This window comes from Pleurodeles waltl, chromosome 7 (assembly GCF_031143425.1).
Source record: "Pleurodeles waltl isolate 20211129_DDA chromosome 7, aPleWal1.hap1.20221129, whole genome shotgun sequence".
NCBI classification, from domain to species: Eukaryota; Metazoa; Chordata; class Amphibia; order Caudata; family Salamandridae; genus Pleurodeles; species Pleurodeles waltl.
The window spans coordinates 691548323-691575622 of record NC_090446.1 but is presented as its reverse complement, the minus strand read 5'-3'; the positions used below and the strand labels follow the sequence as shown (position 1 = coordinate 691575622).

At 44.5% G+C, this 27300-nt stretch overlaps 1 long non-coding RNA gene across 1 annotated transcript in view; it reads right to left on the bottom strand.

Moving 5' to 3' along the window:
* Positions 1 to 5530: 5530 nt before the first annotated feature.
* LOC138247304 (uncharacterized) overlaps positions 5531 to 27300 on the bottom strand; it is a 176978-nt gene continuing 155208 nt past the window's right edge. Inside the window, exons 2-3 of the long non-coding RNA XR_011194423.1 lie at positions 16972 to 17050; positions 5531 to 5838 (exon numbers count right to left, since the gene is read on the bottom strand). This is a non-coding gene — a long non-coding RNA (uncharacterized lncRNA). The remainder of the gene's footprint in view (positions 5839 to 16971; positions 17051 to 27300) is intronic.

The window sequence follows — 27300 nt, the reverse complement described above, 5'->3', positions numbered from 1 at the left end:
ACATGAAAGGCACACAACAGTATCTCATGTGTAGTCACTAGTGCATTTACTTTTTTTGTGATGAGTGAGGGGCACCTGGGGTCATCTGGTTTATGACGAGGGTGATTCTATGCTTGTAGGATCTGTCCATAAGATCACCTTATGGGGCCCTGCTAAGCACAACATGGGTGACATGGTCCTAGAACAGCTCCAGAAAAAGGTGAGTAACCCTAGTGTTTGATATCTGCAGTAGGCTGCAACAGAAGATACTATGAATAAATGATGAGAACAGCACCCAGTCATCTTCTGAATGTGTTCCATTGACATATACGAGACAGGTGGTTTTCAGGACCTGCAATTCAGGATTGAGGCTCCCTGATGACAACTAATTCATTCAAGTCCCTATGGTATGTGAAGACATGGACGTGGTAGTGTTACGCTAACGTGTAGGGCGTGCCAAACAGTATTTATATCCAGATAGAAGAGAGTCAGTCAGGAGGTTGGAATAAAGCCTACAGGCAATAAATGCAAATTACAAGCTGCATGAAACTAGGAAAGATTTCGCGCATGGTAAATTCATGCGCAAATATACTGTTGTAGCGAGTAGGACCCAGTACTTTACAGTTACAAGTCATACACCATGGAATTGGGAATTATTGTGTGGTACTGATTGTTACGGTCCACAATACAACAAGAAATGTCCAAGGCATTCCCAAGGAATTTACAAACCTGTGTGGTTTAACACATACATTTACCACTTGTTATTTGCTGCAATATACAGGTGTTTGCAGTTATGCAGGGACCACTGGGTGGGGTGAAAGGTGAAGGAAGTTGGTCGAGGGTGTAGGGAAGGAGGTAAGGTAATTTCCGGCTGGAGAATTGTATACTCTCACCTGTCAGAAAAAAGTAGGTGACAAGTCTTGGCTGATGCTGAGCCAAAGCCGCTTGTGATTTTACTGTGAGGAATTAGAGCATGGTAAAATCGAGCCTGGTTGTCCTACACTCGGAAAAATCAGCTGTCAAAAAGCCTACCTACTAGGAATCAAGTAAAGAGAGAAATTCCAAGCTGTGAATCCACCAACTCTGCCAGCCCCATAGTTAGGGACCTAGTCGGGAAAAACATGTTTACATTAGTATAGTACCCCAAAATTTACTACTACCACTTGTAGATATTCACCCCGCACTGGAGATGAAAATTATCTGAGATTTTGTTTTCTACTACTCTTTCCCACCTGGGGGAATAGTACGAACGAAATCTGTAAAACCAATGGGCTAGAGAGTCAGTTAGGTGCAACCATTATGATGGGTCATTAAACCTTCCAAATAAGACTGGAAATTGAGCGAGAAATTGATAGATTCACGAATGTCTACAAAGGTGCCACCAAAGTTCCCTTTAGGAAATATATTTTCGATATGTATGAGTATCTCCAGAGACCTAATTAAGACATCTTACAATGACTTTACAGCAAGCAGCATCAGCTCGCCAGCTCCACAGGGTTTCTAAAAAATGCCGGCAACATTGTAAACCTCCCAAAACTTGGATGGCCAACATCTTTCTGAATAAAGAGCATTACTAAATGTTCTTTGATGTGTGGCATTCATGTGCCACACCCCCATGCCAGGTCACGCTGTTTACCTTGAACTCCAAATGAAAATGGGTGTAACCCCTCCCTTCTATGATCATGGCCTTCAGTGAACCTCTACACCCACTAATTTTCTTCACTGATTTTTCTGAACATACTAACACTGCCAAAATTAGTGTAAATGGACTGTCCTGACAACTTTCAAAGATGAGTACTTGAAAAACCATTGAGTCTGGTTTGCATACTGAGTATTAACCAGTGCATTAAAATAGTCGACGGCAGTAAAAAACAAAAAAAACAAAAAAAAAAACAAAGGTTGCTTGCTATATAATACATCTGTGAAAAAAAGTATTTAATGTGTGATGATTGTCTATTTCTCAAGAGGTTAAATAATCCCTCCTGCATGGTAAAGTAGCACTTCACAGAGGGTGGAATTACAAAAGCAACCCACAAATAGCGGGGGTGCTCGATTAGTCCCTTAAGCAAGAAGGGAGTTGACCACCTTTTAGTGTTGGAGCACATCTTTATTCTCTAATTTGAGATTGATGAAGCTTTTGATCCATACCTTGGGCATAATTGGGGAATTAGGGCAAAATCCATCAACATTAGTTAAACAGTGTAACTCATTTGGTCACACAAATAGGACCCATGTTGGAAATAAAGTTAAGGGTTTTATTACAAATTAATACTCAGGTTAATGTAAACACTTTTCAAGATTATGCTGTAAAAATACAATATCATCATGGGGCAGCCAAGCGGCAGAAAAAGTTAAGCTCACGTTTTTTACACATTAGTGCAAATTAAAAGCATGTAAATAATCTATGGACAATCCAGATTTCTCCTATCATACCTAAATCAATTAAAAAAGGGCTCTAACTAGGGTTCATAAGGGCAGAAGGTAAAAATGCAAAAACAGGACAAAATTAGTTTACAAAATAGAATGGGGAAATGGAAAAGAAATGGAAGGTGTCAGCATTTCAGAAGCCCAGTCAAGATTCTTCTTAGCAAATCAAGTGTAAGCCTAAACCACACTCAGCAAAGTATGCGCCACGCGCCATCAACCACCTCAAGTGCATCCTGGTCAACGCTCGTTCCGTCCACAAGCACGCCGTTGAACTTTGGGACCTCCTGGACTCCACAGCCCCGGACGTCGCCTTCATCACGGAGACATGGATGAACGCCTCCTCTGCTCCAGACATCGCTACCGCCATCCCCGAAGGCTACAAGATCTCCAGAAAAGACCGCACCAACCAAGTAGGAGGAGGTGTCGCCATCATCTTCAAAGACTCCATCAGCGTCACCACCTCCACCGAAGACCCCCCCCTCGCCACTGAACACCTGCATTTTCAGATTCGCACCGACCCAAGGACCACCCTCAGAGGATCCCTCGTCTACCGTCCTCCCGGACCTCGCGCCTCTTTCAGCGACGCCATCGCCGACTTCATCTCCCCGCACGCCCTCGCCTCACCGGACTACATCCTCCTAGGCGACCTCAACTTCCATCTGGAACAAAACAACGACCCCAACACCACCACCCTGCTCGCCAACCTCGCCAACCTCGGCCTCAAACAACTGGTGAACACCGCCACCCACATCGCCGGACACACGCTCGACCCTATCTTCTCCGCCAGCAAACACGTCTTCTTCAGCCACACCTCTGCCCTACACTGGACCGACCACAGCTGCGTCCACTTCACATTCCGACGCGAGACCTCCCACCTCCGCACTCAACCCATCCCTCGTCGACAGTGGAACAAGATCCCTGAAGAGCAACTCTTCTCCGCTCTCGCCGCCAACCAACCCACCCTCACCACCGACCCCAACGACGCAGCTCTCAACCTCACAAACTGGATCTCCAACTGCGCTGACAACCTTGCTCCCCTCAAACGCACGCATCGACAGACCAACACCAAAAAACCTCTCTGGTTCTCTGACACCCTCAAAGAATCAAAGAAAACTTGTCGTGCCCTTGAGAAGGCCTGGCGCAAGGACCACACCGCTGACAACATGACCGCCCTCAAGAACGCTACACGCGAACACCACCACCTGATCCGCACTGCCAAAAGGAACTTTTTCACCGACAGACTAGACAAAAACAGCCACAACAGCAGAGAACTCTTCAGCATCGTCAAAGAGTTCTCCAACCCCAGCGCCAGCGCCAACGCCGTCACGCCCTCACAGGATTTGTGCGAATCCCTCGCCACTTTCTTCCATCGCAAGATCAGCGACCTCCACGACAGCTTCGGACACCAGACCCAACCATACACCACTGAACCCGCTTCCCCGGACATCACCCTCAACAACTGGACCCACATCAACACGGAAGAAACCAAATCCATCATGAACTCTATCCACTCCGGCGCCCCTTCGGACCCCTGCCCGCACTTCATCTTTAACAAAGCCGACGACATCATCGCCCCGCACCTCCAGACCGTCATCAACTCTTCTTTTTCTTCTGCTACCTTCCCCGAATGCTGGAAGCACGCTGAAGTCAACGCCCTACTAAAGAAACCTACGGCTGACCCAAGCGACCTGAAAAACTTCCGCCCCATCTCTCTTCTACCTTTCCCAGCCAAGGTAATAGAAAAGACCGTCAACAAACAGCTGACCACCTTCCTGGAAGACAACAACCTGCTCGACCCTTCACAAACCGGATTCCGAACCAACCACAGCACGGAAACCGCCCTCATCTCAGTCACAGACGACATCAGAACCCTGATGGACAACGGTGAAACAGTCGCCCTCATTCTCCTCGACCTCTCGGCTGCCTTTGACACCGTCTGTCACCGCACCCTAATCACCCGCCTACGCTCCACCGGGATCCAAGGCCAGGCCCTGGACTGGATCGCCTCCTTCCTCGCTAACCGCTCCCAAAGAGTTTACCTCCCTCCGTTTCGCTCAGAACCCACCAAGATCATCTGCGGCGTACCTCAAGGCTCATCGCTCAGCCCGACACTCTTCAATGTCTACATGAGCCCCCTCGCCGACATCGTACGCAAGCACGACATCATCATCACCTCCTACGCCGACGACACCCAACTTGTACTCTCCCTCACCAAGGACCCCGCCAGCGCCAAGACCAACCTACAAGAGGGTATGAAGGACGTCGCAGATTGGATGAGGCTCAGCCGCCTAAAGCTGAACTCTGAAAAAACGGAAGTCCTCATCCTCGGCAACACCCCGTCCGCCTGGGACGACTCCTGGTGGCCCACGGCCCTCGGCACCGCACCGACCCCCGCAGACCACGCCCGCAACCTCGGCTTCATCTTGGACCCTCTTCTCACCATGACCAAGCAAGTCAACGCTGTGTCCTCCGCCTGCTTCCTCACTCTCCGCATGCTCCGCAAGATCTTCCGCTGGATCCCCGCCGACACCAGAAAAACCGTGACCCACGCCCTTGTCACGAGTCGCCTGGACTACGGCAACACCCTCTACGCCGGGACCACCGCCAAACTCCAAAACCGCCTGCAACGCATCCAAAATGCCTCGGCCCGCCTCATCCTCGACGTACCCCGCAACAGCCACATCTCCGCACACCTGAGACACCTGCATTGGCTCCCAGTCAGCAAAAGGATCACCTTCCGTCTTCTCACCCACGCACACAAAGCCCTCCACAACAAGGGACCGGAATACCTCAACAGACGCCTCAGCTTCTACGTCCCCACCCGCCCCCTCCGCTCCGCTGGCCTCGCACTTGCTGCCGTCCCTCGCACCCGCCGCTCCACGGCGGGTGGGAGATCTTTCTCCTTCCTGGCGGCCAAGACCTGGAACTCCCTCCCCACCAGCCTCAGGACCACCCAGGACCACTCCGCTTTCCGGAGACTCCTAAAGACTTGGCTGTTCGAGCAGCGATAACCCCCCCTTTCCCCCCTAGCGCCTTGAGACCCGCATGGGTGAGTAGCGCGCTTTATAAATGTTAATGATTTGATTTGATTTGATTTGATTTGGAGAATATGAAGGGGAATCAGAGGTCTGTACCTCTCAAAGTCCAAGTTAACCTACCATTGATTAGTGAAAGCCCTAGTTAAAACTGCAAATTCAGTTAGGAAAAGCCTCTTCTATCAGACCACTTCTGGTTTCATCTTCTGTCTTTTCACATTGGAAGTTTGCAACATTGTGGTGTGTTCCCATTGGTCTCCTGTACATCTTTTGCAACATGATGAATAGTGTCAGTCTTCACATTCTTGATATCTCTATGTACCTTCTCCAAGGTTGCTTTATCAGACTCTTTGTGAAGAAGACGATTGCACATCTCTTCCATTTCATGTGAAAGCAGCTGTAATGAAATGACTTGTTAGCAGAAATGAAAAACAGTTTCTGACATTAAGAAAATTCAGGCCTAGTAGAAGCATACTTAGGCAATACTTCAGTTACACATTTAATTGACTTTGTTCTATCCATGTTGACTTTTACATTATAAAATGTCAATTACATTCTCATTTATGCTTCATATTACAGTTGATATAAAATGAAAAAAAGAACTGTTACATGTAAATGAATATGTAGTAGTAAATCGTTACTGCTTAGGTAATAAAAACCAGAAAAATATACAAAATATTAAAAAATATATAATCATGTGAAATAAATTAGTATTAAAGGTCTGACCAGAACAATGTGTCTGAGGTTATAACTACAGGACTAAAATACATCATACAAGTTACTGACCTGTTCTAATTCTAAGCGCTGAGTGAGCAGGGTATTAACCAATTAATCACTCATTAAAATTCACAAATGAACAGCACCAAAGAAATATTAAAATATGAGGTACTAAAGTCAGCTGTTACGCTGGATCAGTATTAATCCCATAGTGTTCTACCCAACTGGACCAGGACAAATTGTGCAAATTGCAAGTACTGATACTGCTATCAAGGTGCCCGCACATAGGCAAAAGTGCTTACGTGTAATGGTCAGATTGATACTACAGTAGACCTACTGGATGTGACACATATGACCAGCAATATTGCCTGCCGTAATCCTGTTGTGATATCATTAGGCTACCTAACCAGGCTAAAGTGTGCAAAACAGAGAGTAGCTGCCCAACTATAAAGTGCATGTGCTTAAATTTGAAATTGCTTGCACATGTAGCTGGGTCGGGGATTCTTATAATTGCCCCCCTGCACATTCTAATACTACAGGCCCTGAAGCCATTTTTTAATAGCTTAACCCTAGGCATATACAAGTGAGGACAGATGCAGATCAGATGTACAAAATCCTCTTGCTTATAACCGCAAAGTCTGCATGAGACATCACCACTATATAGCCATTGTGGATGAACAGCCAGGTTGGGAAGACAACCAAACCGAATAGAGATCAATTTTCTTTTTATGTATGCCGGATAAGTCAGGGTCAAGGATCCCTCTGGTTTCAAGCTTTTGTAATATCTAAAAAACATACAGGCATGCAAAAGGTTACTAAACACGTTTCTGTCCACCACAAGAGAATGCTGTCTTGCGGTTTTGTTTAATAGTTTCCTGAAGGAAGCAAAAGGCAAATGCATGTCCCATAGCTCTGTAGTACCTGTATCCAGTAAGGCCTTTAGGAGATAGTGGTTATATGTCGACTTACGATCATCGATTAATGCCGACCATACTGCACTTCTTAATTGAGATTGATCTCTGTTTTATTTAACTATATAGCAGCTTTTTATGTATGCATACATTCTCCCCAGGTTTTCGTTGATCAGCTCGAATTCCAATTGCACCTGTGCGGGTGATGCATTTTGGGGAAGCAGAAACACCTTCTCATAGGCGGAGGCCTGTAGTATATCCAATAAGGCAGCTTCTTTTCCTTGTAGGGCCATGCTTGCATGGGACAGAGCAGGCAACATTTTTGCAGCCATTACAGTTAACAGTGGTTTAAATGACAGTCCTTCCAGATTATTTGTTAGTATACGAAAGGCCAAAACCAGGACATGACTCTTTTTTTAGTAGATATTGTTTCTGTCATGAAAATTGAATCTACTGTCAATATAGATGCCCAGGTATTTGTAGTATTTGACCTCCTCCAGTGGTTTACTATCTAAACAGATTTTAAGAGAGCCTGCCTTCCGACCCACTGACATGGTTGTTTTAATTGCATGTATTTCCATTTTATTTATTTTTACATAACTCCATAACTCGTTGAACAATCTTTAGCGGTCTACCTTTCTTAAACTCATTAAAACCACATCACCTGCTTAAGCGAGGTGCGTCAGTTAGAGGAACCCAGGCATGGGGATGTGAGTTGACTTGATCCAATTTCGGTGTTTAGTCTGCCATGAATAGGATGAAGAGCTGGGTAGCCAAAACGCAACCCTGCTTGTTAGACTTTTCATCCGTGGCTTGGTTTCCCCTAACTTTTTGTCTCTGTTTCCCAGGTTGTTGATGTGAGCTGGACTCTGTTATTGCTGTTTTTGTTACTTGGGGCACTTTACCACTGCTATCCAGTGCTAAAGTGCAAGTGCTCCTGTACAAAATGTGTATGTAATTGGCTTTCCATGTATGGCATATTTAATTTACTAGTAAGTCCCTAGTTCAGTGCACTAGAGGTGCCCAGGGCCTTTAAATCAAATGCTACTAGTGGGCCTGCAGCACTGGTTGTGCCACCCACATTAGTAGCCCTGTAATCATGACTCAGACCTGCCACTGCAGTGTCTGTGTGTGCAGTTTTAACTGCCAATTCGACTTGGCAAGTGTACCCACTTGCCAGGCCTAAACCTTCCCTTTTCTTACATGTAACACACCCCTAAGGTAGGCCCAAGGTAGCCCCATGGCCAGGGTGCAGTGTATGTTTAAGGTAGGGCATATACCAAAGTGTTTTATATGTCCGAACAGTGAAATTCTGCCAAATTCGGTTTTCACTATTGCCTATCTCTCTCATAGGTCAACATGGGGGCTACCTTTAAAAGTGATTAAAGCATAGATTCCCTTTGGGAGCAGATAGACATGTGGCGTTTGGGATCTCTGAGTTCACAATTTAAAAAATCATCTTTTAGTAAAGTTGGTTTTAGGATTGTGTGTTTGAAAATGCCACTTTTAGAAAGTGGGCATTTTCTTGCTTAAACCATTCTATGACTCTGCCTGTTTGTGAATTCCCTGTCTGGGTCAGTTTGACAGTTGGGCTGTTTGCACCTCTCTCTTGACAGTGACACAAAGGGAGCTAGGGTGTAGCCTGCATATCCTGATGAGCCATCTGTGCTAGGAGGGAGGGGAGGAGTGGTCACTTACACCTGAAAGGGCTGTGCCTGCTCTCACACAATGCAGTCTCCAACCCGCTAGTGTGTGTCTGGGGCCTGGCCGAGGCAAGGCAGGATTTCACAAACAAGAGAGACTTTTCTTTTAAGTAAGCCTACTTCAAAGCCCAAAATGGGTATACGAAGGGCACCCAAAACCACAGACTTTAGATCACTTCTGGACATCACGAGGAACCTCTGCCTGGAGAAGACCTGAAGAGCTGAGGATAAGTGCTGCTCTGCCTGTGACTGTGCTTTGTTGTGCTATCCTGTAGTTGCTGCTTCTGCCTGTGCAAGAGGACAAAGACTGGACTTTGTTGTGCATTCCTGCTTGTGAAGAAATCTCCAAGGGCTTGTCCTGAGCTTGCCTCCTGTTGTTAAAGTCTCAGGTCCAGCACCTGGACTCTCTGCTGAGACTCCTACCCTGCCAAGAAGTGCCCTATCCAGTTCCTGGTGCCTCAGAAGGTGAAGCTAGGAGCCCAAGACTTCAAATCCACGCACAGACAGCTGTGCGGGGAAAATATTGATGCACCTTCCGAGATGCGGCTGAAAAACGACGCGCTGCCTGCTTTGTGGCAGAAATCGACTCACCACCGGTAATGCAGCAGGAAAATCGATGCACGTAGCTGGAAGAATGACGCGTAACACCCGCATACTGAGGCGGATAATGTCTCAACCCACATTGCGTGGTTTTGCTGATACCGTGCGGCAGGATTTTCGATGCAAACCTTGCTTGGTGTGGAAAAACAGCCACCCGGATCAACGCATCGCTCCCCTGAGGGGAGGAACAACGACGCACGCCGACCTGACCGGAGAAGGAGAAACAACGCACGGTCTCGCTTGCGGCTGAGAAATCGATGCATCACTAACCTTTTTCGATGCACACTCGCCTGTGCGTGTTAGTTTGACGCTACCCAGGTACTTTTCAATGCTAATAGTGTTTTTACTATTTACTAAAGGATTTAAGACTCCTTTTGCTTTTTAATTAATAACTTGACTTGTGTATGTTGGATTTTTATCATTTTGGTCTTGTTTGGTTTAGATAAATATTTCCAATTTCCTAAACCTGTGTTGTGTCATTTTGTAGTGTTTTCCTTAAGTTACTGTGTGTGTTGGTACAAATACTTTACACCTATACTCTGAAGTTAAGCCTGCCTGCTCATGCCAAGCTACCAAGGAGGTGAGGGGGGTTAGCTGAGTCTGATTCTCCTTTACCATGACTAGAGTGAGGGTCCTTGCTTGGACAGGGGGTAACCTGACTGCCAACCAAAGACCCCATTTCTAACACTGCTTTAATACCTTTGTTGTTGGAATCTTCCTGGATATACGTGTCCCATTACCGAGTTCTGCGTGAACCCTGGTATCTGTGAAGAGTTTCTCTACTCCTCTCGGTACTCTGTCTGGAACAGTCAACCCATGCAGCTTATTCCAAAGGATGCCCCGGTCAACACAGTTGAATGCTGCTCTTAAATCCACAAAACATAGATTTAGTTCCTGATGTTTTCCCTTGCATTTATCTGCTGGTAATGAAATGGCAAGAACATTAGTGGTTGTACCCATGCCTTTTCTGCAAGCCAGTCTAATTCAGTGGAATAAGATGATTATTTTCTGACCTCTCTGTAAGATCTTCTAAAAGGAGTAAGGCGTAGTACTTTCAGTCACGGCTGGCGACTCAGCATGGTGGTGGTGCGGGGGGAGGCCAAACAAATACATATATATCAACAACAAAAAATTAATCTACTTACATTGTAGACGCGCTGCTCCAGGCACAGGCGCACAGCCTGCCCTGTGCCAATCATGAGGCTTCTTAGAGCAGTGTTATGATTGGCTGGAGCGCCCTGGCTCGGTGCTCCAGCGCAGACTCGGAGTCTGTGTAGGCTCTTTCCAACTCGCCACCGCAGGGCCGGGTTGGAGAGAGCCCTTGTGCTCATGTGTGTTTGGCAGGCTCGAGACGGCCGGCCAAACATACATGTGCACTGAGGAGAGTGCTCTGTGTACTCCCCTCCATGCTTGTCACCCCCATGGCCCCGCCCATTTTGAAACAAAACGACAATAAACAGCGTTTATTGTCATTTTGTTTATAAACATGCAGCTCCTGCTGCGGCTGGTGGGGGTGACGCTCCTCAGCACTAACGGAGAAGCCACCTCTGAGTTTAGCTAATTAGAATGTCTACTTTTTCACATCTTGGCCAGTCACACTTACCCAAGCATCCCTTGCCAGTCATGATATGCAGTACTCAAACAAGCATAACAGCGTACATTCTATTATAAAAGGGCGTGAGAAAGGAGAGAGCAAGTGAGAGAGACAATGAGAGGGAAAGGGATAGGGGAGAGGGGAGCAGAGCTTCCGAGGAATCCACCTGTGATTGGATGTTGAGTCCCGTCATACACTAAAGCTAATAGAACTTTAGGGCCTAGAGCTGATCCTCATGCTATAGAGCTAGGGGCAGGATAGTGAGGCTCAGAGATTCCAAGGCAACACCCTGTGAAGAAATAAAAAACAAACATTTGACATTTGGAATACTTACCTAATTGGATTTAAGGAGACACTCCGGGGTTGGAGTTGGATTAGTTTTTCACTTATCATGATGGAAACGGAGTTATGTCGTCACATTAGTTAGGCCAAGAATTTTGTGAGTTCCAAGGGGTTTACAAGGTTGAATGAGGTCCATTTGGATGCAATTAATGTTGTCTCTTTTCATTTATGTCCATTAATTTTTCTACTGAGTGTATGATGGATGACTACTTGAGAGATGACTCGGTGTTGGGCTGTTAATAGGTCTCATCTTTCATTATTTGTCTGGGTGATGTCTAGGTTTTGACTGTGACGAGGGAGATTTCTTTTTTCGTGTACCACAATGGGTGTCCATAAGAATGACGTCTCTGTATGGGTATGCTTTGAGACAAACAATTTAAAGTGAGCCTGTGCCTTTTTAATTTTATGCGGTTGTTCGGTTTATCATGACATTTTTTAGAATGGATGGCACCCGTGTGCAGCATGGCAATGAACACTGAGGTAGACAGTGAGATGCTGCTAGGCTGGCTAGATGTTGGTGGAGGGTTAAAGATATACGTTTTTGAATAATCTGGAGAGCAGGGGAAGACTAATTAACACTTTGTGCTGGACTTGCATTACTTTTGTAATGCAAATCTGATGAAAAATGTTTGCTGGGCTTTACAATCTAACTCAAATCAGAATTTGCATTGGTTACTTTCCCAAAGTAATGCAAAGTTGTGCTATACGCTGCCTCGCATTATTTTGTGTCAAGTGGGCATTCCATGGGTGATATGGGCTCTGATGCAAATCCCTATCTACAAACATTTGTAGACAGGGGTTTGCTCCAAAATCTTTCAGCTTCTCAAGGCAGGGGTAACGTGGAGAAATGCTTTGATTTCTCCTTGTCTTTCCTAGTCTGCCTGTGTGCTGCATGGTACAGCACACATACAAAGAAGGAAGAGTGTTAAAGAATAGTTTTAGTACTAGAAGGGTCCTCGTCCAGTACAAAAACGATTCCTTACAGAAAGCATAGACCCTTGCACTATGGCACAAGGGAGTGCACTTTGGCATAAAGCAGCCTAAGGTGCACCTGCTCACAGAAAAAGGAAAACAGCATCATCTCTTAGTAGATGTGGTACTGTTCTGCACTCTCCTATTCACGCAACACAGAAAATGTAGTTGCTGTGCTGTGTTTCATGAGGATTTGAGCTGGTTGGATCATAAAGCATTCTTTGATGAAATGGGAAGAAGTGTTGTGATCAGCATGCAGGAACTGGCAGTTGGTGGGAGGGAATGAAAAATGAAATCTAGATTGTTGCCTTTGGTATGGGATTAAGCAGTGACTGTCAAGATTGTGGTGGCACGCTTTCCAGGGCCTAGTCATGTCCGATTTCGCAGGTTGCTAATCCCTGCTGTGGGAAAAGACACATTATACCGCACGTTGGTGGTTGTAGTGTTCTACAACATAATCATGTTGTACAAATGTTGTGCCAGTGTTTTTTTGCATTCGTGCTTTCCCGCAGCATTTCTAGTCCCAGCTGCCGGATCCTGCTATGCGCTGGTTTCAGCGTCTTTTCTGAACTCTTTAGGTAGCGTTCTGCTGTCAGGCATAAATCACCTTATTCGACTGGTGATAATTTCAGAGCTGGTCGCGCTCTGCACAGTAAACGCTTCCCTGAGGCGACCCGCTTTTCTCTTCAATTTATCGAATGTACAGGAGTAGATAATTATAGCGTGAGTATTATAATGTGTTAAAAGTCCAGAGTTATTTTGTTGCAAGTTCTCTAATTACTCATAAGGTGAACTGCCCTTAGTTTTAAACAGCTGAATACCAAGGGGGGAGCCTGACCTTTTGATTTACGTTATGCACATCAGAATACTTCAATTATTAATCACATTACTTAAGCAGAACAAAGTCCCAAGATGCATTAAGAGTTATTTGAATTATCTGCTCAAAACCGAACCCTTAATTCAGAATCGGTCATGAGAGGGATCTTGCCTGAATCTGTGAACATGTAACCCTGATATACAAGTATACAGTTATTGTTTGTATGTTTAACTATTTTACTTTTAGGTCTCCTACCCCGGCGTCCCCTTCCCAAACCCTTCCCCTCGCCTGGCCACTATAATGTTCAGTGCTGCAAATGCAACCTGACTTGGAGCAGCCTGGAGATGGGCCCATAGTCTCATCGTGCAGACCCTGAGGAAGTTTTTGGCAACGGTTACAGAAATATTTCAAGTGAGATCAAGAGTTGTGAGATGTCAAGCAGAGATGATTTCATCTTCTTGGTGACGGATTCGCCTGGGGAAATGAAGGAGTATATTAGTAATGTAGGTTATTTGAAATGGTAGTTTCAGGTCGGAGAATTCATTATTTGAGAGTCTTCCTGTGCTGTTGGGGTGGCTTTGTAGATAAGATGGGAGGTGCCATACTTTTTTTTACAGAGAGGAAGGATAGCTGTCAAGAGAAGACTTTGAAGGGCCTGATGGCAAAACTATTCAGTTCTGATCAGGCCCGTATTAATTTACAGATGCCATAAAATCAAACCTCATTTTTCTACATTTGGCCCAGTAAGAGGACATGGTTACATAAGAACAATATGTTCTCAAATGTAATAAAAATTTAAAAAATATTCTTTCTTGTTCATTTTCCTCCATTAACCCTTTTTGTTTCTTCTTACTTAGCTCATCTTTTGATGATTTGTCAGTTCGAATTCCAGCAACTGAAGTCATCTGCTCAAGCCAAAGAAGATCGGAGTTCATTAAATTGTACATTCGATGGATTCTGTTTGCCATTTGTATAGCACATTGCTGCTGCTTTGTATGTTTGTATAGGTGTGGACATAGGGCAAACTTAGGAACCAACGGAGCAGTAAACAAAAGAGTGTGATCCCAAAAGGGTGAGAGTGCCACTAGTATGGTCATGTAGTGCTGTTCAGGTTTTGTGCATTTCGATGCAAGCTTGAACTTTGGCTAGTAGAATGTATATTTCTAATTTTGGGAGTGTTACATGTTACGTGTTGGGAACTGATAGGCGTTGTGGATGTGTGGCTGTGCTCTTGGCATTGGTGGTAAGTGTGGTTATATCTCAAGACAAAGTTGTTATTTTGCACTACATACATACCTCCACCAGTCGGTCCTTGGAGTTTAGACATTTCTCTGATATATCCTCACCTAGCTAATTGGCCTTCACAGGAGTCTGTGATGCTTCTTGGAACCTCTTTTCTATCATGGGGCTACCTGCCTATAATAATGGCATATTGTGTTTCATACAGGAGGGTGGGATGGCTGCTAAATTTTTATCGCACTTTGAATTCGAGGTAGTCTATGTGCCTTCTGAATCGAGTCAGAAGTGAGCTTAATGATCCTTATAAAAAATGCCACCCCCATGCGAGTCTTTTGGATTCTAGGGGCCAGATTTTCAAGAAAGTGGCGCATCAACTGAGATGCGCCACTTTACTTGTGCATCCTAACGACACCCTGTGTGTGCCGCATTTACACCATGGCGCACGTTACAACAATACCGTCAAAATGTATGTTGCTCTTGTGATACTTTGCAGGATTAGCACCATAAATTGTGGCTCTAATCTTGCAGGGTAATGGGAGGACCATTGAAAATAATGGGCATGTCATTTTAACACCTGCTCTGAGCAGACATTGAAAATGACAGTAAAAATGGTGCAGTAAAATGTTGTAAATTTAACTGCACATTTTTACGGGCCTCCCAATGGGGGAACACCCAACTTGCATACATTATGGCTGGCACAGGTATAATGTGGCGCAAGGGGGCATAATGCAAGCATTGCGCCACTTTGTATATATGGCGAAGGAGAATAGCCTCCTTAGCGCCCCATTAGCATAAAAAAATGACACTAGTGGTGCTAAGAGGCGCTAGGGCCTTGTAAACTCTAGCCCTAGAAATCTTATTCAGGGGTGCTGCCTTGGATCTCAGGTTACTCCTTGGCTGATGAATTTGAAGATTGGGTGCCTTCACCACGGATTACCCACAAAGGTCCAGATGTACTATTCTGCCATGCAGCGCAGCAAGGTAACTTTGTGTATTCTGTCAAATGAAGAGAGCGGAAGTGTGCTAAATCTAGTAAGGCAAGGTGCACTTCTTCGCTCTCCATGCACTGGTGCACTTGTGGCTGTCTAGTGCTAATGCAGGCACCCTTTACACCCCGATGCAAGGGGGCCTGTGTTGTGGTCAGGATTGTTTTTGTGCAGGAAAGATACACTACACATGCAAAGAGGAAGCAACAGGAAGAAATAAAGATATTTCTCCTCATTACCCCTCTTTCGAATAGGTGCACCATTTTGGGGCAAACCTAGATTTGCTAACTTTAATAAATCTAGGTTTGCGTCAAAATACATGGGTGGAGCCACGTAATACCTACCCGATGTAGGGTACCACAAGGCAGAGCAAGGCAATGTGTTGTGTTACGCTGCAGCTGGATAGTGATGCAAAGCTACACAAATCTTGAATTGTGTGGCTTTGTGAATGTCACCGCAGCACTCGTGTTGCCTGTGTCGAATTGAATGAGGCAAGGACGACATAAGTGCTTAGTTAATCTGGGTTAAATAATCTTAAAGAAATTGAAGGGCCGTAATGCTATAGACTGATGTTAGATGGTGCAAGAGGAGCCTGACAGTATATCTACTATGGAAGGTGAGGGGCAGATGAGTATATGTAGCTGGAGTAGTCTAGCTCGGAGAAAGCAAGTGTGATGGTGTCATGCATGCATTGGGCGAACCCCAGGAAGAAAAAGACGTTGTACCAAAGGGCCCTTTTAATTACTTGATGTACATGTGTTTTTAGTGTATAGAGAGGTCTTAAGCCATGATGAGTCTGGTTTCTGACCTTGCTGGCAGTGGTGGAGTTGCTCAAATTTCAGTGGGCCACAGGGCATATGCTGAGTGGTAGAAAACTTTCCAAACATTAGAATGCCAGTTTTCAAAAGGTTGAGTTTGTGTATGTAATAGGGTTGCGTGGTTGCCGGATACCACGCCACGAGCGGGGCCAACAGCAGAGTACCCTGGGGGCACTCTCGAGAGACGCGATCCCAGAAGTACTTACATGAACCCAAATATGAAGGGTTCACAAGCGGCGCCCAGGGGAAAAACCAGGAAGGAGGATGCCGACGAGGAGGAGACGGATGCGGAGAGTAGCGAGATGAGAGGGAAAAGCAAGGAGGAGTGAGAGGCGGACGCGGAGATACGCAAGATGGGAGGAAAAGTTCAAGAGGAGCGTGAGATGGATGGGAAGGACGCTGAGGAGCAAAGCACTGAGGGAAACGAAACAGCCAGCCACGTCCCAGGAGGGATGTGGCTAATGCAGGTACGTGCCTGCCTACTGAATCCCTCTAGTTATTTTGGAAAAGGGAGGGTGAAGGAGGGGAGGGAGGAGTGAGGAGGAAGGGACGGGGATAGGAAGAAGTACTGGTCAGAGACAGTAAAAACTAGAGGACCAAAAACTCAAAACTCACTACCATTTTTCTTTCTGTCACTACTGGGTGACACACCGACGCAAACACATTCTGCCACTATTTTGTGCCCTACTCAGGAGAATAGGTATACACAACTCGTCACTCTCCTTCACTGATCCCGGGTTTTTTCTCCCTTTTTCCCTACGCTCATCACTTTTTCTCCCCTCCCCTCCTACCAGGATTGTAAAAGAAAATACTAAAAACTATAACACTTACCTTTTGTCCCTCTGTTCCTTCTTTCCACTCCACACATTCTCTTCGGGTGGGAATGCTGATATTGAGTCTGAAAAGTCACCTAAGAAGAAAGAGAAAGCAAGATCATTAAGCAAGAGTCCCATGAAGAAATCGACTAGAAAGAGAGACAGAAGGAGAACAGAAGAAAGAGAAAGAGTGTTAAATTTCATTGAAAATAAGAACTACGTAAGAAGGGGAAGAAAAACTTAATAAAGGATACCCCAATCCCCATTTATATTATACATTGTCATTCCATTTATTTCCGAGTACAAAGAATTGACATACATACCCATGACAGTGTAGTTGTAGGTCAACCAATTTACTTCCAGGTTTTAAAAATCTCATTCTACAAGGACACCATACCGGTGTTTTGAATGCATACATACTTTAGCTGTATTAGGCAAATAAAATGTCTGTCGTCCACACATAAGGGAACACAGGTAATCTGTGCAAAGCACTGTGCAGTATGGTGGCCTCCAGTGATTAAACTGCAGGAGTGTTTAAAAACTGAACAAACATTGACAAAGCCAATTTGTGTGGCTTGCATTTTTTTTCTCACTAAAACATTGAAAAAGAGTGCAGCTGTGAAAAAACATGAAACAATTACTTTCAATACATCTGTGGGAGAAAGAATGTATTTCGTGATAATTCTGTGTCTTAGATTGAAAATAGCTCCTCATGCCATACAATTCAATATTTCCATTGTAAGAGGAATGATATACCGAATAGCCCGTAATATGAGGTGTGAGGGATATACTCCACTAAGTGGAGCCAACTCACTATGGGCCTTAATTATGAAAAGTTGGCACGGCCTTTGTGTCATTTTTTTACGCCAAAGCGGGGCAAACTTACAAAATATAATTATATAATAATTACAATTATACATACAGTATAATTATATTTTGTAAGTTTGCCCCGCTTTGGCATAAAAAAATGCCATAAAAACGGCGCTAACTTTTCATAAATCAGGCCCAATATTTACATTTAAAAGAATTGTTAATAATAGGTTTAGCAGAGAGTTGCACAGTCCTCAACATTACAAAGGCAGTGTAATTCTGTAAATGTTTATGTACTTGAAACTAAAATAACTTCAATGTGAGATGGAATAAGCGGTTCAACACCTGGAAAACTGTCACACATCTCTTGGTCACAAGCAAGCTGGACTACAGGAACACCCTCTATGCTGAGATCAACAAAAACTCACCAGAAGGCTGCAGACCATTCAAAACTCAGTGGTCAGGATCAGTCTTGTCCTCCTTCACTACACTCACATCACAATACATGTGAAGAGCCCCACTTGCTCCCCTAGCACAATTCAGACTTCTCACCCACATTTTCAAGGCATTACACAACACTAGCCCAGCATACTTCAAAAATTGCAGCTGACTCCACAAACATTCCAGACACCTCCACTTGTCCTGATGCCTACTTGCACAAATCCCATGTATATGGCAAATCAGATCCTGTGGTCAAGCCTTCTCCCACACGCTCCCGAAGCGTGGCAGTACATGCCACTACACATAAGAGCTTCCTCCTCACTTCTTGAATTTCACAAGAAGCTGAAAGCCTGCTTTTTGAGTAGTCCCACAAGGCCATAGGTGCGGCTCCACTCACACTTGCTCAGTGCCAGGAACCCTCCCGGGTGAGAGTAGGCTCCACAACTCTGCACAACATAAGATATTCTAAAATCGCAAGAGGAGGAAGAACACAAAATAATTGCGAAAACGCGCCTATCTGGCACACGCACCATTCGCCCTCTGTTTCAATCAAAAGGCAATAGAAATATATTCCAGCAGAATGTTGCAATGGCTGAGCTCACTGTAAAGATGCCAGATCCGTTTCATTAGCAGCGCGCTAGGAAGTTTCAGCAGGATGCTAACAAGCCGATATATTTAGCACCAGTTAGTCCATGTGACATAACTCAAAGGCTAATCTTAGTAATAAGATTTGGGATAAATAAATGATGGTAACAGCAGCGGGAGCTGTGAAACAAACACCGAAATGCACAGTCAGGCAGAAGGGAGGCTGCTTCGGATGGACTTGAAAGGAGACAAGATGCTTTCAATATTGCCTATTAAAAACAGAAATCAAAGTTTCGCGTCTTGCGAAGTCTCTGCACTTAGGGTAAATGGACAGCAATTCAAAAAGACCCGTGACTCCATTAGACTCCGTGCTGTGCGCTTCCAGTAATACCGGAGAACTGGTGGGAAAAACAAGCTTTGGCAACTCAAAGAGGTCTGCACTTTCAATTCTAAATAAATATCCCAAAAAGCTTGCTGTAGGGAACAACAGACGGGATGTACGACTGTCTTTTGTATACAGCGCATCTGTGAGATGAAGAATTCATTGTGTGTCGATCAGTTAACTTTTTAAATGCAGTATGGTTTCTCAGGCAGCAAAGACGGATTTTAAAACAAATAATCCGAGGATGTATTGCCCACAAAGCTTTGCATTGAAGTCGGGCGCCTTCTAGCAAGAGAAAGCTAAATTAAAGCCATTTTTGACTTTAAAAATCTGGAATCTTCCTCTTGAACCGGGTTTGTTGGCTTGTATGCCATAGAATGAGAAGAGAAATACTCCTGTGGAAGGAGTCAAAGCCTACTGTAAAAGTGTCATTTTCAAACTGACAATTTAAAAACCAACTTTACCAAAAGAAGTATTTTTAAATTGTGAGTCCAGAGACACCAAACCCCACATTTCTATCTGCTTCCAAAGGAAAACTACGCTTAAAAGATATTTAAAGGCAGCCCCCATGTTAACCTATGCGAGAGATAGGCCTTGCAGCAGTGAAAACCGAATTTGGCAGTATTTCACTGTTAGAACATGTAAAACACATCAGTACACGTTCCACCTGTAACATACATTGCACCCTGCCCATGGGGCTACCCAAGGCCTAGCTCAGGGGTGCCTTAAATGTATAAAAAGGGAAGGTTTGGGCCTGGCAAGTGGGTACACTTGCCAAGTCGAATTGCCAGTGCAAGACTGCACACACAGCCACTGCAATGGCAGGTCTGAGACATGTTTACAGGGCTACTCATGTGGGTGGAACAACCAGTGCTGCAGACTCAGTAGCAGATTTAGAGCTACATGCCCTGGGCACCTCTAGTGCACTTTACTAGGGACTTACTAGTAAATCAAATATGCCAGTCATGGATAAACCAATCACCAATACAATTTACACAGAGAGCACTTTAGCACTGGTTAGCACTGGTAAAGTTCCCAGAGTCCTAAAGACAACAAAAAGAGGTCAGAAAAAATAGGAGGAAGGAAGCAAAAAGTTTAGGGATGACCCTGCAAAAGGGCCTGGTTCAACACTTTTTAAACAGGCTCTCAGTAAAGTTACAGACGTGGATCGACGTTTAGGAAATTTTTACATTTAGATCCCCACTCACCACATCAGTGCTCCCTCGATGGTTGAGGTAAGAAGCACCCCTCAAAACAACATCTATGGAGGTGAATTTGATGATAAAGCATGTCACTCAAACACTAGTGGGTGAGAGTTCTTTTACAAAAAGACATTTTTCTCTTGGGTGAAACTGGAAGATTACCCTTTGAAATTAGTGTGTTGTCTTTCGACAACCTAGACTGAAAAGACCTACAATTCAGAGGGGAAGCTGAGATAGAGTGGGGGGATTACAGTCTACAGAGCGACATTTATAGATTAGAGTATAGGGCAACGTCGTAGGATACCAGTAGCCTGTAGCCGTTCAGGTTGTTGCCTGATCTAGTGGACGGACAAATTGTAAAAGGTAAGGGTGAAGGCACTGTGCCAGAAACATATGGATTTTGCTTCAATGTTTCACCTCTATTACATTTGATCTGCCCATGTTTTTTATTCAGTCGTATATGTCAATGCTTTCTAAATGCAGAAGTACAATTATTGTTTTATAAACCACATTTCCATTCATTTTAATTTAAGGTATCATGAGAGCAGCCGAACAAATTCTCTAATGGAGAACTTTGTCAGTAAAACTAGTGCGCTACAGCACAAGGGACGGATGGACAATTATGAGATGGTTTCTGTATTCTAATGTATACTAGAGAAAGGTAAACTTGAAACTCTGGTGGGTTCAATTTAAAAAAGTGATTCACTAAATCTCCAAAAGAACTCACCAGTTGAGCCAGTCTCCTTGAGTGAAGAATGGAAGGGGCAGCTGCTTTTAGGCCAGGCAGATCGTGCCCTCGGGGTCATCCACCCTACGGAACTTCTGGAATCCACAGAGACAGTGGTGCAGAAACACTGCATGAGGCACCGGAAGAAAACACAACCCCCCAAATGCAGCTCCCTTCCATTAATAGCTGTGATCATCCCACTGTGTAGGCCCAAGCAAGGGTGCAAGAAGACGGTGGCCTTGAGAGACCCAGTTCTCTGAGCCAAGGCATCATCAGGAACAGAAAGATGGCAGCCTTGGGAGACCAAAATCCTCAAGTGGAGGGGTGGAGAAGAGTTATACCCCAGGAGGTACCAGGGAGAAAAGGCAGCCCTCTGACTTGGGAGCATTCCACTGAACTGGGCCAAAGGAGGGTGCAAGAAGATAGCGGCATTGGTAGACCCATTCCTGTCTCTCACCACCAGGTTTGTCCTGACACTGACAGTAAAAAAAACATTACACTATCCACCCTACAAAAGGCAGGCAATGTAATATCCATCCTCTGATGGCCCCTACCCTGTTGAGTTAAATGAGGAAGTTTCCTGTTGAAGCAGTCAATGTGGGATCCGTCAACAGAAAATTTAAGGTCCACCTGCATCTAAAGGAGATGAGCAGACCAAGCCCTTGGCAGACAGGATACTCTAAATCCAACGCTAAATCAGGTGCTATATCCATTTTTGTAAGTTCAATACCAAAATACTTCTCTGAATATTGGAAGGTATTTAAGGCTTCCAAGTGTTGCACTATGGTTCTATCATTAAAAGAAAAAATCCAGCTGCAGCAACCAAGTCTTTTTATTGCCTAGCAAAGAACACACTGAAACATGAAGAACCTACATTTCACGAATCCAAAATGGCCAGAACCATTGCAAGTCTAGTGAGAGTCCCATGGTGCCCTAGAACTTGTGGTTAGTTCTGACTTCAGCTGATGTATTCATGTTTTGTGTGTTGCAGGCTCAAAGACTGACAAGTGGCACCCACACTGTGTGTCTACCGCTATCCTCTTCTGCCTCAAATGAATTGTGCACCAATGAGTTCGAAAGGTCATCTTTTTTCACCTTTTCTAAACTCACAGGTAATCCCAGTCTGCAGATCAAGGCATTGAAATTGCTTCCCAGGATTTTCCTACCACACTTGCCGACAAAGTGAATTTTGACCTTTATGCATGGGATGGTGGTCAGCTGTCAGAATTCAGACAAAGCATTGGGTACACAGGGGTGGAGGCCATTGGGAAGGTAAAACAGCTAGAATACTAGAACACTAAGGGCCTCGCTTACAAGGTCCTAGTGGCACATTGTGCCAGCAGAATGTAATTTTTGACACTCCTGTGGCGCGGTGTGCCAGACTATATTTACATGGCCACGCAACGCCGACTTGCTTGGCTTTTCATGACCTTGTAAATATGGACCCCTTTCACGCATAACATTGCATTAAAGGGGTGTTCCATGGTTGTTGCTGTGGGTCTTCCCACAGCAACACTTGTGGAATCCGACAGAATCTGACACATTCACAGGTTTACAAATCTGGGATGCTTAAGATTTTTTAAATTGGCACAACAGAGAGAACTAACATTATTTCTCCTTGTTTTTTCCTTTTTCTATGTGTACTGCATTCTACAGTGCACATAGAAAAAGAAAAAACACCAATAATGATTGTTTATGTGCAGGAAGCTGTTCCTTCCTGCACATACACAATCATCCCTGCATTGGCGCTAGGCAGCAATTTGTGCAGCAGCACAGTGACCAAGGACAGGAATATGACATATCTTATAGATATGGCGCTTTCCTGCCCTTTTGTTTTCACGCAGGAAAGTACAGAAAAAAAGGCGTGCGGCGCTGCCCTGCATCAAAACATAGTGAATCAGCCCCTAAGTTTGCTCTAGATATTCACCTACTTCTGGGATCATTTCCATGTGAAAAGAGGAGACCTTTATTTAAGACTACACTTGAAATCAAGGCTTTGCCTGGAAATGAGTTACTTAGAGGTATATCTATACTTGTTTTGCACTGAATTTGCATGATTTTTTGTAATGCAAATTTGGTGCAAAAATAACTCCATATTTATACTTTGGCTCTAGACCCGTCTAGTGCCAAATCTGTAGAGTTAAAGTAATTTTTCAGACATGGAAACCTACTTTGCATCAATGAGATACAAAGTAGGCGTTCCTGTGCAAAAAATGACTCTATGGCCTTAGTGCTATTTTTGTCCTCCAGTGCTAAAATCACGCACGGGGGAGAATGGGTCAAATAATGGTGCAAAGCTTGCTTTGCACCATTATTTAACACCTGGGTCATGGCAGGCGTTAGGGGACCTGTGGGCCTATTTCCATGGTGGAACACCATGGAATAAGACCACAGGTGCCCTCCCAGGCCCCAGGGACACTCCCACCCACACCAGAGGGACAGCAGAGGATGGGGGGCCCCATCCCAGGTCAGTATAGGTAAGTACATGTAAGTATTTCTTTTTTAAGTGCCATTGGGGGACCTGAAATGGGCCCCCTTACATGTCACTGGGTGCAATGGTCATGCCTAGGGGACCCTGGTCCCCTGTGCTGGCCATTGGGGTGGTGGGCATGACTCCTGTCTTTTTTAAGACAGGAGTCATGTGATATGGATGGTTTTGCATCAGAAAATGACACTAGGCTGGTTATGGTAATTTTTTTTACTCTAACCTGCTAGCATCAATTTTTCATGCAAAACATGCTTCTTTCATACCGCCAGCCCCACCCGGCTAACGTCATTTTTTTTTACGCAAGCCTACCCTTGCACCATTCCATAAATATGGCGCCCAGCTGGTGCTCAGAAACGGTGCAAGCCAGTGCTAAACATTTTGGTGCAAAACTGTGTTAGTGCAGTTTTGCACCAAAAAGTATAAATCAGGGCCCTAGTTCCATTGGCTCTCCGATTCCATATTAGTTCACACCAATTGTATTCATATTTGTTGCTTCCCCTGCATGATTGCCTCAGTTCCCTAGTTAGCCTTGGACTTATTTGTGCTGTTGTATTGCAGTCTCTCATCTTATTAACCCCTTAGATGCCAGGCCTTTTCCCCTCATGTGCCAGGCCTTTTTCTTTTTAGCTATTTAGTGTAGTTTGCGCTTAGGCCCTCATAACTTTTTGTCCACATAAGCTACCCATACCAAATTTGCACCCTTTTTTCCAACATCCTAGAGATTCTAGAGGTACCCAGAGTTTGTGGGTTCCCCTGGAGGAGACCAAGAAATAAGCTAAAATACAGCAACATTTAAAAAAAACAGGAAAAAGGGCTGCAGACGAAGGCTTGTGTTTTTTACCCCTGAAAATAGCATCACCAAATGGTTTGTGGTGCTAAAATAACTGTCTTCCCAGCTTTCAGGAACAGGCAAACCTGAATCAGAAAAACACATTTTTCAACACAATTTTTGCATTTTACTGGGACATTTCCCATTTTCATGATTTTTTGTGCTTTCAGCATCCTTCCAGTTAGTGTCAGAAATGGGCATGAACCCAATGCTGGATCCTGGACAGCTAAACGGTTCTGAAAAGTAGACATCATTCTGAATCCAGCAAGGGGTCATTTGTGTAGATCCTACAAGGTTTTCCTACAGAGAATAACAGCTCAAATAAAAACAAATATTGAAATTGAGGTGGTAAAAACAGCCATTTGTCTCCACATTTTACTCTGTAACATTTTTCTGCGATGTCACATTTTCAAAAGCAATATACAGTTACGTCTGCTGGACTCTGCTAATTGCAGGGATATGTAGAGCTTGTAGGTTCATCAAGACCCCTGGGTACCCAGAGCCAATAAAGGAGCTGCACCTTGCAATGGGTTTTCGATGTATACCTAGTATCCAGCAATTCATTTGGTGAAATATAAAGAGAGAAAAATAGGTATCAAAGAAACCTTTGTATTTCCAAAATGAGCACAAGATAAGGTGTTGAGAAGCAGTTGTTATTTTTACATCTCTGAATTCCGGGGTCCCATACTAGTATGTGAATTACAGGGTATTTCTCAAATAGATGTCTTTTTTACACACTGTCTTGCATTTGGAAGGAAAAAATGTAGAGAAAGACAATTGGCAATAACACTTGTTCTTCTATTCTGTGTTCCCCAAGTCTCCCGATAAAAGTGGTACCTCACTTGCGTGGGTAGGCCTAATGCCCGCGACAGGAAACGCAACAAGGACACATCACATTTTGACATTGAAATCTGACATGTTTTTATGGAAAGTGCCTACTTGGCCTCTAGCTCAGCCGGCTCCTATGGAAACCTACCAAACCTGTGCATTTTTTAATACTAGACACCCAGGGGAATTCAGGATGGAGTGGCTTGTGGAGCTCTCACCTGGTTCTGTTACCCAGAATCCTTTGCAAACCTCAAAATTTGGCAAAAATCACTTTTTCCTCACATTTCGGTAATAGAAAGTTTGGGAATCTGAGAGGAGCCACAAATTTCCTTCCACCCAGCATTTCCCCAAGTCTCCCAATAAAAATGGTACCTAACTTGTGTGGGTAGGCCTAATGCCCGCGACAGGAAACGCAACACGGACACATCACATTTTTACATTGAAATCTGACATGTTTTTATGGAAAGTGCCTACCTGGCCTCTAGCCCAGCCGGCACCTATGGAAACCTACCAAACCTGTGCATTTTTTTAAACTAGACACCTAGGGGAATTCAGGATGGAGTGACTTGTGGGGCTCTCACCTGGTTCTATTACCCAGAATCCTTTGCAAACCTCAAAATTTGGCAAAAAAACACTTTTTCCTCACATTTCGGTGATAGAAAGTTTGGGAATCTGAGAGGAGCCACAAATTTCCTTCCACCCAGCATTTCCCCAAGTCTCTCAATAAAAATGGTGCCTCACTTGTGTGGGTAGGCCTAGTGCCCGCCACAGGAAATGGCCCAAAATACAACGTGGACGCATCACATTTTCCCAAAGAAACTGACCTGTTTTTTCCAAAGTACCTACCTGTGGATTGTGGTCTCTAGCTCAGCCGGCACCTGGGGAAGCCTAGCAAACCTATACATTTTTTAAAACAATACACCTAGGGGAATTCAGAATAGGGTGACTTGTGGGCTTTCACCAGGTTCTGTTACCCAGAATCCTTTGAAAACCTCAAAATTTTACAAACAAAGCACTTTTCCATCAAATTTTGGTGATAGTTCTGGAATCTGAGAGGATCCACAATTTCGCTTCCACCCAGCATTCCCCCAAGTCCCCGGATAAAAATGGTACCTCACTTGTGTGGGTAGGCCTAGTGGCCGTGACAGGGAATGCCCCAAAACATAACATAGACACATCACAAATTCCCAAAGAAAACTGACCTGTTTTTTGTAAAGTGCCTAGCTGTGGATTTTGGCCTCTAAGTCATCCGACACCTAGGAAAACCTAGAAAACCTTGACATTTCTGAAAACTAGATACCTAGGGGAACCCAGGATGGGGTAACTTGTGGTGATCCCACCAGGATCTGTTACCCAGAATCCTTTGCAAACCTCAAAATTTGGCAAAAATCACTTTTTCCTCACATTTCGGTAATAGAAAGTTTGGGAATCTGAGAGGAGCCACAAATTTCCTTCCACCCAGCATTTCCCCAAGTCTCCCAATAAAAATGGTACCTAACTTGTGTGGGTAGGCCTAATGCCCGCGACAGGAAACGCAACACGGACACATCACATTTTTACATTGAAATCTGACATGTTTTTATGGAAAGTGCCTACCTGGCCTCTAGCCCAGCCGGCACCTATGGAAACCTACCAAACCTGTGCATTTTTTTAAACTAGACATCTAGGGGAATTCAGGATGGAGTGACTTGTGGGGCTCTCACCTGGTTCTATTACCCAGAATCCTTTGCAAACCTCAAAATTTGGCAAAAAAACACTTTTTCCTCACATTTCGGTGATAGAAAGTTTGGGAATCTGAGAGGAGCCACAAATTTCCTTCCACCCAGCTTTTCCCCAAGTCTCTCAATAAAAATGGTGCCTCACTTGTGTGGGTAGGCCTAGTGCCCGCCACAGGAAATGGCCCAAAATACAACGTGGACGCATCACATTTTCCCAAAGAAACTGACCTGTTTTTTCCAAAGTACCTAGCTGTGGATTGTGGTCTCTAGCTCAGCCGGCACCTGGGGAAGCCTAGCAAACCTATACATTTTTTAAAACAAGACACCTAGGGGAA